General features: G+C 47.6%; 2 protein-coding genes and 1 long non-coding RNA gene across 4 annotated transcripts in view; 1 reads left to right on the top strand and 2 right to left on the bottom strand.

The window, feature by feature from the left end:
• LOC310851855 overlaps positions 1–14,633 on the top strand; it is a 250,124-nt gene that overhangs the window by 176,168 nt on the left and 59,323 nt on the right. The gene's annotated exons all lie outside the window — the stretch shown is intronic.
• STRN4 (striatin 4) overlaps positions 1–14,633 on the bottom strand; it is a 195,592-nt gene that overhangs the window by 129,199 nt on the left and 51,760 nt on the right. The window lies entirely within an intron of this gene.
• PRKD2 (protein kinase D2) overlaps positions 1–14,633 on the bottom strand; it is a 51,801-nt gene that overhangs the window by 31,471 nt on the left and 5,697 nt on the right. The gene's annotated exons all lie outside the window — the stretch shown is intronic.

The raw sequence follows: 14,633 nt of genomic DNA, 5'->3' as shown, positions 1-14,633 counted from the left end.
CCAGGTGAGCAAAAAGGGACTTCGAAGGTTTCAGGGAGGAGGGGTGGGAGCAGTGAGGGACCTGCATTTTGGGGTCCCCAAAACTTGGACTGATTTGGGGTTCCATTTGCAACCGGCATCAAGGTCTGGGCAACCACTGCTACCTTCTCCAATGGGTTTGTTCCAGATCATCACAATTGTGTTTTTTTTTAAAAAATAAAGCTACTACATCTCAGATTTTGATGAAAATCTCCGTACTGGATTATTGCTCCAGTCCTCTGAGAATCTCTGGTCCCACAGGTTTTGAATCCTTCCTGTTAGTTTATCCAATTCTGCATAGTCCATTAATTTCGTCTGCCATTCATCTTTCGTCGGTAATTCTTCTTGTTTCCATTTTTGTGCTGCCTTTATTGCATATAAAAACAGTTTACTATCCTGTCTGTTAAAATCCTCCCCTACAACGCCAAGTAAAAATGCTTCTGGTGTTTTTTTTTTAATAAATGCATATTTCAACATCTTTTTCATTTCATTATATATCATTTCCCAAAAGCTTTTCACTTTCTTACATTCCCACCAGATGTGATAAAAGGATCCTTCTTTTTCTTTACATTTCCAACATTTATTTCAGCTAATATCACTGGTGTAATAAGACACCCCTCCCCTTTCTATGCACTTCAATGCACTTGGGCGTTGCTCAGTTAACTCCAGCGCAGTCGGAATGCTGTTTGAACAGGGTTGCAGTGAAAGTAGCAGGTTCATCCCTGGGACACCGCAGGGAGACGGGAAAGAGAGACAAGTCGCTGCAAGTTGGCGGTGGTTTCAGGTTTGAGCCCTTTGTGTACCCAGAGGTCAATCGCAGCAGCGGCAAACTTTTAAAATCCAAAGCAATACTCTGTGCTGATTCTGGCTACAAACAGGGTTGCTCCGCAGTGAGTAACAATGTGCTCTGGGCAGCCAGGCGGGGAAATTTTCTGAAACCGAAAGACAGATGGTCCTTTCTTCGGGGCGAGTCACTGATGCGTCAGGAATCGAGGCAGGTCTTAAAAATGCGGGCCGACGAGATTTCACCTACATTAATTGGGCAGTGGCTCGGCTGAAGCAACGGGTCGAAAGCATGACAGTTTGGTTAGGTGGAGAAACTTTATTTTGTGCCAGTGGGCCGGATCCTCATCTGTTGCCGCCCCGCAGGCTGGTTTTGACAGGTGAGTGGGGCAACCAGTCACCCAATGTCACTATGAGGCCACCTGATTGATTGATTGATTGATTGATTGATTGATTGATGGGTGGGTCGTTCCGCCCGCAGTGAAAGTCTGCCAGCAGCACGTCCCAAGCGCCCAGCAGCCAGCTGGTTTGTCGGGCGCCTGGGAACCGCAGCGCAAGGCGCTGGGCTGCTCCTGTGGCACCAAGCAGTTTCCATGGGAAAACTGTTGCTAAAACAGAGCTTTTCAGTTCATGGAATCATATAGTTGGAAGGGAACTCCAAAGGTCAACTAGAACCCCCTGCAAAGCAGGAATCTCAGCTAAAACATCCATGGCAGATACGATACAATAATCTTTATTGTCATTGTCCCATACAGAACAACGAAATTGAAAAAAATCTACATGAGACATTCAAAAAGCAACAAGCCTGCTATCCCAGCCTGGTTGACCCCCTAAAAACTCTGATACCCCACAATTGAATACAATATACTCCCACAGAGACTACCTTACACTGCGTTTAAAACCAAAATCGCATTTGGATAGAAACTGTTTCTCAGGCGGCTAGTCCTAGTCTTTATAACCCGGCGCTGTGGGTTAAACCACAGAGCCTAGGACTTGCCAATCAGAAGGTCGGCAGTTCGAATCCCCACGACAGGGTGAGCTCCCGTTCCTCTGTCCCGCTCCTGCCAACCTAGCAGTTTGAAAGCACGTCAAAGTGCAAGTAGATAAGTAGGTACCGCTCTGGCGGGAAGGTAAACGGCGTTTCCGTGCGCTGCTCTGGTTCACCAGAAGCGGCTTTGTCATGCTGGCCACATGACCTGGAAGCTGTACACCGGCTCCCTCAGCCAATAAAGTGAGATGAGCGCCACAACCCCAGAGTCGGTCACGACTAGACCTAATGGTCAGGGGTCCCTTTACCTTTAGGAAACATGGAGAAAGAAAATGCCCACCCCCCTAAATTGGCTGGTACACCCCTCCCAGTTCTCTTATATGCGGATGACGCAGTTCTAATTTCCTTCTCCTGTGCAGGCATAAGAAAACTTCTAAGATCTTTCAATGTTTATTGTACAGTGGTACCTCAGGTTACAGATGCTTCAGGTTACATACACTTCAGATTACAGACTCCGCTAACCCAGAAATAGTCCCTCAGATTAAGAACTTTGCTTCAGGATGAGAACAGAAATTGCGCAGCAGCGGCGTGGCAGCAGCAGGAGGAGGCCCCATTAGCTAAAGTGGTGCTTCAGGTTAAGAACAGACCTCCAGAATAGAATTAAGTTCTTAACCCAAGGTGCCACTGTAATGCTGAACAATTAATAAGTAACCCTTTCTCTTTCTGGGGTAGGGGGTGGCTCTCCTCTCACTCGCTTCAAAAATCCAAATATAGCCATATTTCCTCAAAAGATTGCTGCTCTCCTGGAGTAATTCGTTGTCAGAGGCAAGGAATATATACACATGCACGTATGCATATATTCAGGCACCAAGAAAACGTTTCAGGTGTGGCTCATCTCAAACGGAGGAGTCCAGGCTGTCAGACAGCAGCAGACAAACACCTGTCTTGCAAAGATGGATGGCGTGTGTGTGGTTTTTTTTTTTTTTAGGGAAGGCAGCCGAGGAGAAGAGACGTTTCGCGCAAGCTCAGGGAAGGAGCAACGTTCAGCCTTTCAAGCTTTCTGGTTGTAGTGAGACGCTATGCAAATCCCAGCAGTTATTTTTAACTCTCAAAGGTACCCCATCCGAAACGCTTTGTTCGTTTCAGTTGACCTCTGAACTCCTCCTTCCTTCCTCCTTAAAGCGATCTTTATAATTTCATCGCAAGCGAGAGGAACTGGCTCCTCTCCATGCTCCCTCCCCCCCCCAACCATTTTTTTTAAAAATTCATGTGCATAAGAACGACCCTTATCCTGGGGAGCCTATGGAATTCACTGCCACAAGATTTTCACTTTGGATCCTCTGAAACAGTGCAAGTGAGAGTCAGCATGGTTCAGTGGTTAGAGTACTCGACTAGGACCTGGGAGACCAGGGTTCAAATCCCCACTTGGCCATGAAGATTGATGGGTGACCAACATCCCTCTCAGGGTCGTTGTGAGGGTTAAATGAGGAGTGGCAGAACCACTTTGAGCTACTTGAAGAAAAGGCAGGCTAGAAATGCAATAAACAAGTAAGCAAACAAGCCATGACTTGTGCCGGGGAAACTGTGGAATCCACTGCTGCAAGCTCTTTACTTTTCAAAAATCCAGTTCCTCTAAAACAGGGAGTCCTTAGAGGCCAGAGCATTTTGGGGAAAGCCACAGGGAAATTGCACTGGTATGGCACTCATTAGAGGCGCACCAACAAAAGGGTTAAAACTTAAAAACCCACCACCAGAAATTGCAGTTGTGAATGCAGAAAGAACCACGGAGTCCACTCTCAGTTGTGCGATCTCGGGCTTTTGCCGGTCTGTTGTGAACTACAACTCCCATCACCCACCACAGGCTAAAACTCCCAACTGCGCTGGCTGAGGCTGATGGGGAGTTGTAGTCCAAGGCGCCTGGAGGGTCCCATGCTGCCTTAGACAGACTGACTACAGATTTCAGTATGTCTTGCTTCCACACAAAGCCAGCCCTGCCATTAGACAGAGCGAGGCAATTGCCTCAGGCGGCCGCTTTGGCGTGGGGGACATTAAAATAATAATAATAATAATAATAATAATAATAATAATAATAATAATAATAATAATTTTTTATTTATACCCCGCCCTCCCCAGCCAATGCCGGGGTCAGAGCGGCTTACAAGCAATCATAAAAACAAGATGAATGATTACAACTTAAAAACAACATTAAAATACAACATTAAAATAATGGAACATTAAAATATTAAAATGTAGCCTCATCGCAGGAGGAGAAGGAAAAGAAAAAAAAAAAAAGAGAGGGAGGGAGGGAATCAAATTGGCTTCAAGCCAAAGGCCAGGCGGAACAACTCTGTCTTACAGGCCCTGCGGAAAGAAATCAGATCCTGCAGGGTCCTGGTCTCATGAGGCAGAGCGTTCCACCAGGCCGGGGCCAGTGTTGAGAAGGCCCTGGCTCTGGTTGAAGCCAATCTAACTTCCTTAGGGCCTGAGACCACTAGGGTGTTGTTATTTATGGACCTTGAGGCTCTCCGTGGGGCATACCAGGAGAGACGGTCCCGTAGGTACGAGGGTCCTAGGCCGTGAAGGGCTTTAAAGGTCAAAAGCAGCACCTTAAATCTGACCCTGTACTCCACCGGGAGCCAGTGCAGCTTGAAAAGCACTGGGTGAATATGCTCCCATGGCAGAGGCCCCGTGAGGAGCCTCGCTGCAGCATTCTGCACCCGCTGGAGTTTCTGGGACAGCTTCAAGGGCAGCCCTGCATAGAGCGAATTACAGTAGTCAAGCCTGGAGATGACTGTCGCATGGATCACTGTGGCCAAGTCGGGGTGGGAAAGGTAAGGGACCAACTGCTTGATGCGACGAAGTTGGAAAAATGTCGCCTTGGCTGTTGCTGTAACCTGCACCTCCATGGAAAGGGAGCAAAATACTTAAAGGTAAAGGTGCCCCTGCCCAGACTCTAGGGTTGTGCGCTCATCTCACTCTATAGGCCGGGAGCCAGCGCTGTCCGCAGACACTTCCGGGTCACGTGGCCAGCGTGACAAGCTGCATCTGGCGAGCCAGCGCAGCACACGGAACGCCGTTTACCTTTCCGCTGGTAAGCGGTCCCTATTTATCTACTTGCACCTGGGGGTGCTTTCAAACTGCTAGGTTGGCAGGCACTGGGACCAAACGACGGGAGCGCACCCCGCCGCGGGGATTCGAACCACCGACCATGTGATCGGCAAGTCCTAGGCGCTGAGGTTTTACCCACAGCGTAAAGGTAAAGGACCTCTGACAATTAAGTCCAGTCACAGACGACTCTGGGGTTGCAGCGCTCATCTCGCTTTAAAGGCCGAGGGAGCCAATGTTCTGTCCACAGACAGTTTTTCCAGGTCATGTGGCCAGCATGACTAAGCCGCTTCTGGAGAACAAGAGCGGCGCACGGAAACGCCGTTTACCTTCCTGCCGGAGTGGTACCTATTTATCTACTTACACAGGTGTGCTTTTGAACTGCTAGGTTGGCAGGAGCAGGGACCGAGCAATGGGAGCTCACCCCGTCGCGGGGATTCGAACCGCCAACCTTTCAACCGGCAAGCCCAAGCGGCACAGATAAACACACTTAAGACCGCATTGTAAAAATTGGGGGGGGGGGGGGAACTCTCCCAGAAGTCAGTTTCCAAGCCATAAGCCAAGAGAGGATGTAGAGAGGATGTAGAGAATGTACGTGCTCCTCAAAGGCTCCCGGTTGGCACACACCCGCCATTATTTGATCTGTTGGACTGTTGAGCAGCATTGATCCTCCATCCCTAATAATAATAATAATAATAATAATAATAATAATAATAATAAATGCATATAGGCAGTCGGAGGGTGGAATAAAGGAACACAATAATCCCCCAGTACAGCTTGCACTGTTTGTTACAGGAAATAGGGGTTGGTGGGGGCATCCCAGAAAAAACACTCTTTGCCCAGAAAGCAAATCCCACCTATCCCTGACAAAGCAGGCACAAGATAATTTAATTTACTAAGAGTATTGTTGGCACAGAAATGGAAACAAGAAGAATTACCGACGAAAGGAGAATGGCAGACGAAATTAATGGACTATGCAGAATTGGATAAACTAACAGGAAGGATTCGAAACCTGCGGGACCAGAGATTCTCAAGAGGACTGGAATAAATATGCGAACTATTTGAAAAGCGACTGTAATCAACAGACGACGCTGGCAGGACTGCAAGAAGTTTTGTAAGGAGGGATATATGAAATCTTGTAAGGAAGGCCATTATGAGAGAGTAAATAGATAAGATAATTAAAAGCAATAGTGAGACTAAGAAATGTAATTGAAGTGAAAAAATTGGAAACTTTTCAGATGTGGTTGATGGAAGTCCAAAAAAAACTGTGTAAGATGTGACCTATGTGTTGAATGACTGTTGAAAATGATATATTAAAAAATGAATTAAATAATAATGATAATGATAATGATAATTTGATTTACTACTATTACTATTAACATCTTGCCCTTTTCCCAGTCACTCAAGGCGGCTTACGCAAATTAAAACACAGATAAAATGTACAAAAAAGCTAAAAACACATGAAAGATTATAGTTTAAGAATCTAGTTGTATTAAAACATTATTATTATTATTATTATTATTATTATTAACAGCAGCCTGCTGGGATAGCTCAGTTGGTAGAGCATGAGATTCTTAATCTCAGGATCGTGGGTCTGAGACCCACATTGGGCAAAAATGTCCCTGCATTGAAGCGGGCTGGACCAGATGACCCCGGTGGTTTATTAAATTTGTACACCACCCTCACCCAATGATCACAGGGAGGTTCACAACAAAACATAAGAGGATGCGTGAGGCAGCGCCATGATTTCACTGACATGAAGGAAACACTAATATATTCCATTATGCAAATGAATTCAAAGCTGTTCCACGACTGATCAGCTAGAAGGGACATAATGATTTAGAATTCAAATAACTGAGCCTTAGCATCAAATCGAGCTGAAATACTTCTAAATATGCAAGCCTGGAATGATTTCTAAAATAATGCAGAACAAGACAGCAATACAAAACACTTGTTGCCTCTTGTTGCTTAAAATGCCCCCTATATATGTATTTTCTCTCTCTCTTTTGTCTAATCCTTTCTAAAACTGCAATTTAAAAAATAGTTACCGGAAAAAACCCTTATAAAAGATAAGTTCCAATTTTAAGGAACGTGCAGCGCTTGATTCTGAAGGAAAACTACATGCATATGAATGAATTTAGTGATGAGCAGGCATTTAAATTAAGCTAATTATTTTTAGCCTTTCAAATTAATCACAATTTAATGTGACCTGGGTGTGGGAAATGGGGCCCCTGGATGCTGTCTCCAAAAAAACACAAGGCTTCCCACAGAGTTATATATATTGAAAATCTAATCCTCAACCTACCACAGCGGCATAATCCTCATCAGACTGAGAAGGGATGAAGGAAAACAAATATACTAAAATTCAGATACTGATCTCATTATGCCACCAGGAATGGAAGCTCCAGGTACAGGGGTAGTGTGAGAAACTCAAGATACATAATCTAATCGGCCTATTTCGCGGTCACCACGACAGAGTGTCTAGGGCCAAGCACCCCCAACCTGCGGCCCTCCAGATGTTTTGGCCTACAGCTCCCATGATTCCTAGCTAACAGGACCAGTGGTCAGGGATGATGGGAATTGTAGTCCAAAACATCTGGAGGGCCGAAGGTTGGGGATGCCTGGTCCCGGCGCTGTTGGGTTGTTGCATTTTTGCAATGGAATTTATTATGAATATTTCTACACCGCTGTGTATTTTAAAGAACAAATCTGAAAGCGATTCTCAACACATTCAAACCATCTGGAACAAAACGAATCCAAGCTTTGAGGGAAATATTTCAGATTCTTCTCTTAGGGACACATCTGGCCATGGGTAGGCCATGGGTAGGCAGGATCCGGCCCAATCTCCTTCTAAATCTGGCCCACGGACGGTCCAGGAATCAGCGTGTTTTTACATGAGTAGAATGTATGCTTTTTATTTAAAATGCATCTCTGGGTTTTTGGTGGGGCATAAGAATTCGTTCTTTCCCCCTAAAAAATATATTCCGCCCCCCCCCCCCCCAGGTCTGAGGGACAGTGGACTGGCCCCCTGCTGAAAAAGGTTGCCAACCCCTGCACTTGGCTTTCCCCAGTCGCCAGTCCGGCATCCAGAGACCTTGGTGTGGTCGGAATGGGACCTGTGCTTGCCCCAAAACTCACCTGGCTGATGTCTAGCCCCGCACAGGGGCACCCTACCACCAAACAGGGGCACGGGTGGCGCTGTGGGTTAAACCACAGAGCATAGGGCTTGCCGATCGGAGGGTCGGCGGTTCATATCCCCGCGACGGGGTGAGCTCCTGTTGCTCGGTCCCTGCTCCTGCCCACCTAGCAGTTCAAAAGCACACCAGTGCAAGTAGATAAATAGGTACCACCCCGGCGAGAAGGTAAACGGCGTTTCCGTGCGCTGCTCTGGTTCGCCAGAAGCGGCTTAGTCATGCTGGCCACATGACCCGGAAGCTGTACGCCGGCTCCTTCGGCCAGTAAAGCGAGATGAGCGCCGCAACCCCAGAGTTGGCCACAACTAGACCTAATGGTCAGGGGTCCCTTTACCACCAAACACCGGGCAAGAGGGACAGGCAGGAGGGCGTAGCTGCTGCAAGGAGAGCACTGAGACAGGCTTTTCCACCCAGCTCTCCAGCTGCGGGTCGTGTGCCCAGGTTGCAGGGCAAAGGATGCCCAGCCGCGAGTTGGGCACAACATCTGTACAAAGTTTTGGGGTGGTGTTTAGAGTGCCTCCGGTTCTGATTCTGATCAAGGCTGCATCCAGCTTCCAGGAAATGATTGATCGAGGGGGCAGAGCGATTCCCCTATAAACAAAGGTTGCAAAGTTTGGGATTTATTTATTTTTAGTTCTCAGAAGGTGTGACAGGAAGATTCAGCGACGGGCAAAAGTGGCATTTAATCATTTCAGTATAGTCTAGTATCAAAATGTTTGTTTGCTTTTAATTTGCAAATAATGGATCAATATCTTTCCAAAATGAGGGCAAGAACATCAAGGGATCACACTGCATGCTCACACGTTGAGTTGTACAGATATTTAAGGTACGTATGTAATAGGCTCACGTATCGTTTTCTTATAAAGCAGTTGTGCTCTAGGTTCAAATCATGCACAGCTATCGATTGAAAAAGAAGTGTATCTGAAGAAGTGTGCATGCACACGAAAGCTCATACCAAGAACTAACTTAGTTGGTCTCTATGGTGCTACTGGAAGGATTTTTTTTATTGAAAATGGGTGTGGCTAGAATAAAAAAAAAATACTGTATTTTCCCATCTATAAGACACCCCCATGTATAAGAAGTCCCCTATTTTGGGGGACTCTGATTTAAGAATATGGGGGGAGATGGCCCCCCTGTATAAGACACCCCCAAATTTTGGACATTATTTTTTAAGGGGAAAGCCTAGTCTTATACAGTGGTACCTCTGGTTACATATGCTTCGGGTTACAGACTCTGCTAACCCAGAAATAGTGCTTCAGGTTAAGAACTTTGCTTCAGGATAAGAACAGAAATCGTGCTCCGGCGGCGTGGCAGCAGCAGGAGGCCCCATTAACTAAAGTGGTGCTTCAGGTTAAGAACAGTTTCAGGTTAAGAACTGACCTCCGGAACGAATTAAGTACTTAACCCGAGGTACCACTGTACACGGAAAAATACGATATTCTGAAAGTGTGGGGTGGGGAAGCTGAGAACCATTGGTTTGGAGAGATGGCGAGGAAAAAGCAACAGGATAGAAGTTTATAAAATTATGCCTGGCATGACAAAACTGGGCAGAGGAGAGTTTTTCCTCCCTCTCTGCTAACGTTAGAAGCTGTGGGCATGCAATGAAACTGAACGCTGGAAGATTCAGGGCAGAAGTCCTTTTTCACATGGCGCATGGTTAACCTATGGAACTCACTCCCACTGGAGGCAGCGATCACCACCAATCTGAATGGCTTCCCATTACAGGCACCTGGTTGGCCACTGTGAGAACAGGAGACTGGCTTGAACAAGCTGGGTCTTTTTATTCTGCGATTCTCTTTCATTGCTGCAAAGGGTTGGACAGGTGGGTCGGTGTGGGGGACTCCCTGATCCTGAATGGGGTAACTGTGCCCCTAAAGGACCAGGTGAGCAGCTTGGGAGTCATTTTGGACTCACAGCTGTCCATAGAGGCGCAAGTCAATTCTCTGTCCAGGGCAGCTGTCTCCCAGCTCCATCTGGTACGCAGGATGAGACTCTACCTGCCCGCAGACTGTCTCGCCAGAGTGGTGCATGCTCTGGTTATCTCCCGCTTGGACTACTGCAATGCGCTCTATGTGGGGCTACCTTTGAAGGTGACCCGGAAACTACAACTAATCCAGAATGTGACAGCTAGACTGGTGACTGGGAGTGGCTGCCGGGACCACATAACACCGGTCCTGAAAGACCTACATTGGCTCCCAGTACATTTCCGAGCACAATTCAAAGTGTTGGTGCTGACCTTTAAAGCCCTATACAGCCTCGGTCCTGTATACCTGAAGGAGCGTCTCCACCTCCATTGTTCTACCCGGACACTGAGGTCCAGCTCCGAGGTCCAGCTCCTTCTGGTGGTTCCCTCACTACGAGAAGCCAAGTTACAGGGAACCAGGCAGAGGGCCTTCTCGGTAGTGGCATCTGCCCTGTGGAACGCCCTCCCACCAGATGTCAAAGAAAAAAAACTACCAGATTTTTAGAAGACATCTGAAGGCAGGGAAGCTTTTAATGTTTAATAGGTTCTTTTATTTTAATATGCCATTGGAAGCCGCCGAGAGTGGCTGGAGAAACCCAGCCAGATGGGCAGGGTATAAATAATAAATTATTATTATATTATTATTATTATTCAGGTCCTGCAAGGGGTCAGATTACATGGCCTTTGGGTACCCCTTCCAGCTCGGAAACTCTAAGATTCTATGCCTTTTTGAAACTCTGCATGAGCTCGTCTACCTAGTATGCTCAGGTATAGCAGGGGCAGGGAAACTCCACCCCGGGCTTTCCCAGGTGAGGGTGAAGGGCTGGGAGGAAGCGGCTCTCGAATCCGCCACCCTGGGGCACCTGGGCCCAGCGAGGCAGCAGTTAAGGGCCTGAGTCACGCACTTCCCTCCTGAACCTCCTCTCCCGGCAGCCCAAAGTGTTCCTGGCGGGCAGGAAACGGCCTCAATAATAGTAGGCAATAAAGGCAGCCAAGCCAGGGTGAGCCCAAGAGAAAGAGCTGCCTGTTTGTGAGTCATGCAAGAGGGAACAGCCCTCTATTCAAAGCGAGAGCCAAGATGGAGAAGGATAAGGCGGCCCCAGGTGCGAGGAGGAGGAAAAAACCCCAAGGCCTTCCCTGCATCTAAGCAACAGGTACCCAGAGCCAGGGGACAATGTTTTTCCTGCACAGCCCACCCCCAAAATTAAAAATACCCTGCATTATTGCTGATGCAGGGTCCTTGGTGCACATGGAACCAGACAGAGCAATGCAAAGGAACAGAAACAGAGGGAGAGACACGTAGCAACTATTTCTCTACAGAAGAAAACACTCTAATAAGTCAATTCTGGTCATTCCCATCCTCAGTCCAAGCTGAAATTCTAGAAAGACGAGAAACATGAAGAAACAGACTGGCTGGGAAAGACGCATATTATTTCAGCCTTGATGGCCGAAAATGAGGAGGAATGAAAGAACATTTTAATGAGGGTGAAAGAGGAGAGCGCAAAATATGGTCTGAAGCTCAACATCAAAAAAACGAAGATCATGGCCACTGGCCCAATCACCTCCTGGCAAATAGAAACAAAAAAAAATTCCTTCCAGTAGCACCTTAAAGACCAACTAAGGTAGTTCTTGGTATGAGCTTTCGTGTGCATGCACACTTCTTCAGATAGAAGGGGAGGAAATGGAGGCAGTGAGAGATTTTACTTTCTTGGCCTCCATTATCACTGCAGATGGTGACAGGGGTCACGAAATTAAAAGACGCCTGCTTCTTGGGAGAAAAGCAATGACAAACCTAGACAGCATCTGAAAAAGCAGAGACATCACCTTGCCAACAAAGGTCCGTATGGTAAAAGCCATGGTTTTCCCAGTAGTGATGTATGGAAGTAAGAGCTGGACCATAAAGAAGGCTGATCGCCAAAGAATTGATGCTTTTGAATTCTGGTGCTGGAGGAGACTCTTGAGAGTCCCACGGACTGCAAGAAGATCCAATGTCTCCATTCTGAAGGAAATCAGCCCTGAGTGCTCACTGGAAGGACAGATCCTGAAGCTGAGGCTCCAATACTTTGGCCACCTCATGAGAAGAGAAGACTCCCTGGAAAAGACCCTGATGCTGGGAAAGATGGAGGGCACAAGGAGAAGGGGACGGCAGAGGACGAGATGGTGGGACAGTGTTCTCGAAGCTACCAGCATGAGTTTAACCAAACTGCGGGAGGCAGTGGAAGACAGGAGTGCCTGGCGTGCTCTGGTCCAGGGGGTCACGAAGAGTCGGACATGACTAAACAACTAAACAACAACAACAACAAAGGGATGGGGACATCATGTTGTCATAGGGGTGCCGTATCCCAAAATAAACGAAGGGCACAGGAACAGGAACATTGCCTCGGTGGGTGAAACTAACAGCATACTAACAGCATGTGGGTGAAACCACAGCATACAGTTATAAAGCACCCGGCTTCTCTCCCCCCCCCAAAAAAAAACATAGAATTGTCAAGTGGGAAGGGACCCTACGGTTCATCTGGTCCAATCCCCTGCAAGGCAGGAATCTCAGGGATCCTGGGAATTGTAGTTCTGCGAGCAGAGAAGACAGTGGAGGAGAAGAAAGACGCAAAAGGGTCACAGCTACAGCACACATTTAAAGCTCCCCCCCCAAAAAAAAAAACCCCACAATCCTGGGAAATGTAGTTTCTTAAGGGCGCTGGGCATTGTAGTTCTGGGATGGGTGAGCTACAGTTCCCAGGACTAAGGGGAGACTACACGCTTTGAAACGTGGGGTGCGGGTGTGCTCTGCGGGTCCTCAGCGCCAGGAATTCTTGCTCCCAAGACAGCACCTGGAATTCAGAGGTAGACTGCCTCGCAACATGGAAGTTCAACGCGTAGCCAAGCTGTCAGTGTTAAAAGCAGCGAGACCGCTGTTGGCAGACGCCATCTCCCTTTGATTTTAAATGCTTCCCAAAGCCCTCCCAAAGGAGGACATCCACACCTCAAATTTAAAGCCCTCTTATGCCACTTTAGGGTGGCGCTGTGGGTTAAACCACAGAGCCTAGGACTTGCCAATCAGAAGGTCGGCGGTTCGAATCCCCGCAACGGGGTGAGATCTCATTGCTCGGTCCCTGCTCCTGCCAACCTAGCAGTTCGAAAGCACGTCAAAGTGCAAGTAGATAAATAGGTACTGCTCCGGCGGGAAGGTAAACGGTGTTTCTGTGCGCTGCTCTGGTTCGCCAGAAGCGGCTTAGTCATGCTGGCCACATGACCCGGAAGCTGTACGCCGGCTCCCTCGGCCAATAAAGCGCCGCAATCCCAGAGTCAGCCACGACTGGACCTAACGGTCAGGGGTACCTTTACTTTTATGCCACTTTAGCTGTCGTGAAGAATCCTGGGAACTGTAGTTTTAGGGTGCTGGGAATTGTAGCTCTGCAAGGTCATCACATACGGATCCTAGGATTCTCCACGACGGTTTAATGCAGCGTAAGAGTCCTTAAAATGGATGGTAGGGACGTGGCCCTCCCAAATGATATACGGGGAAGCAGGATTAGAATTCGCTTCCTGCACGTTCAGGGCTCAAACAGATGTGAATTGGGCACACAGCGACTGCAGATCCCTGGCTCTTTCTCCCGAGTCCTCCAGCCAATCTGTTGGGAGATCAGAGCTCTACACATGCTCCACAGACTGTTGGGCACCCCCTGAATAAGCCTGCCTCATTCGAACGTGTGGGGAAGGACGCTGCCGAGGCCAAAAAACAGACCAGGACAGTTTGTAAACCTCTTCTTGCCCCTCGCTTTTCCCCCAAAACCTAGCCCTCCAAAATTCTGCACATGCTCAAAAGCGCCTTCTTCTGTGTTGCCGCTTTGCTTGCTTCAAAGCAATGATCAGGACTGAAGAACAGAGACACTGGCTTTTGCCCGGGTGAACCTGCCATGGTGTTAAGATGTGCTTCTAAGGCCCTCCTTCCTGCCCTGTCTCCGCTGGAGATATGATTGACAGGTGCTGGCGACAGGGCCTCCTTGGTGGTGGCTCACATTTACAGAATGCCTTGCCTCCCTAAAATAGAGATTGCAGAGATGGACCACGCAGAGAATGAACTAAGGAAGTTTAGTTGTCTGCAGGGCTTTAGACGAGCCCAGAATGTGGCAGCGGAGACAGGATCCAGCTTCCCAAAACCTCAGCCTCAATTCAAGCGAGCAAGAAGCAGGTTTCTAGTCCTCATGGAAAGCTAACAGACATTGCAAAAGCCAGGAAGGTGGTTGAGCAAGTTTTTTAGTAGCAGGAGGTGCCTTCAGCTCTCCCCATGACAACTACAATCAGAATGAATGAGCGAGAAAAAGGGAAGTTAACATGCAAAATAGAAAAGATTATGCAAATCGACTTTCAATCTGCATAACCCAGAGTTCAGATTGCCTAAGGGCAGAACTTTGATATTATTGATTTGAGATGGATTTTTTTTAAAGCATGGAATACAGCCCAGTGTTAGGGAATGAAGTTTACGGAATAGTTTGGAGCAAAAAGACCAGAATGGACATTATGAACGTAGAAGAGCTTGCAGTACCCAAGCAAATCTCCACTCCTTCTAGTTTCTAGAAACTGG

This window comes from Podarcis gaigeae, assembly GCF_964106915.1.
Source record: "Podarcis gaigeae genome assembly, chromosome: 8".
Classification (NCBI taxonomy): domain Eukaryota; kingdom Metazoa; phylum Chordata; class Lepidosauria; order Squamata; family Lacertidae; genus Podarcis; species Podarcis gaigeae.
Note: the sequence above shows the minus strand (reverse complement) of the source record. Positions and strands in the feature narration are given on the sequence as shown.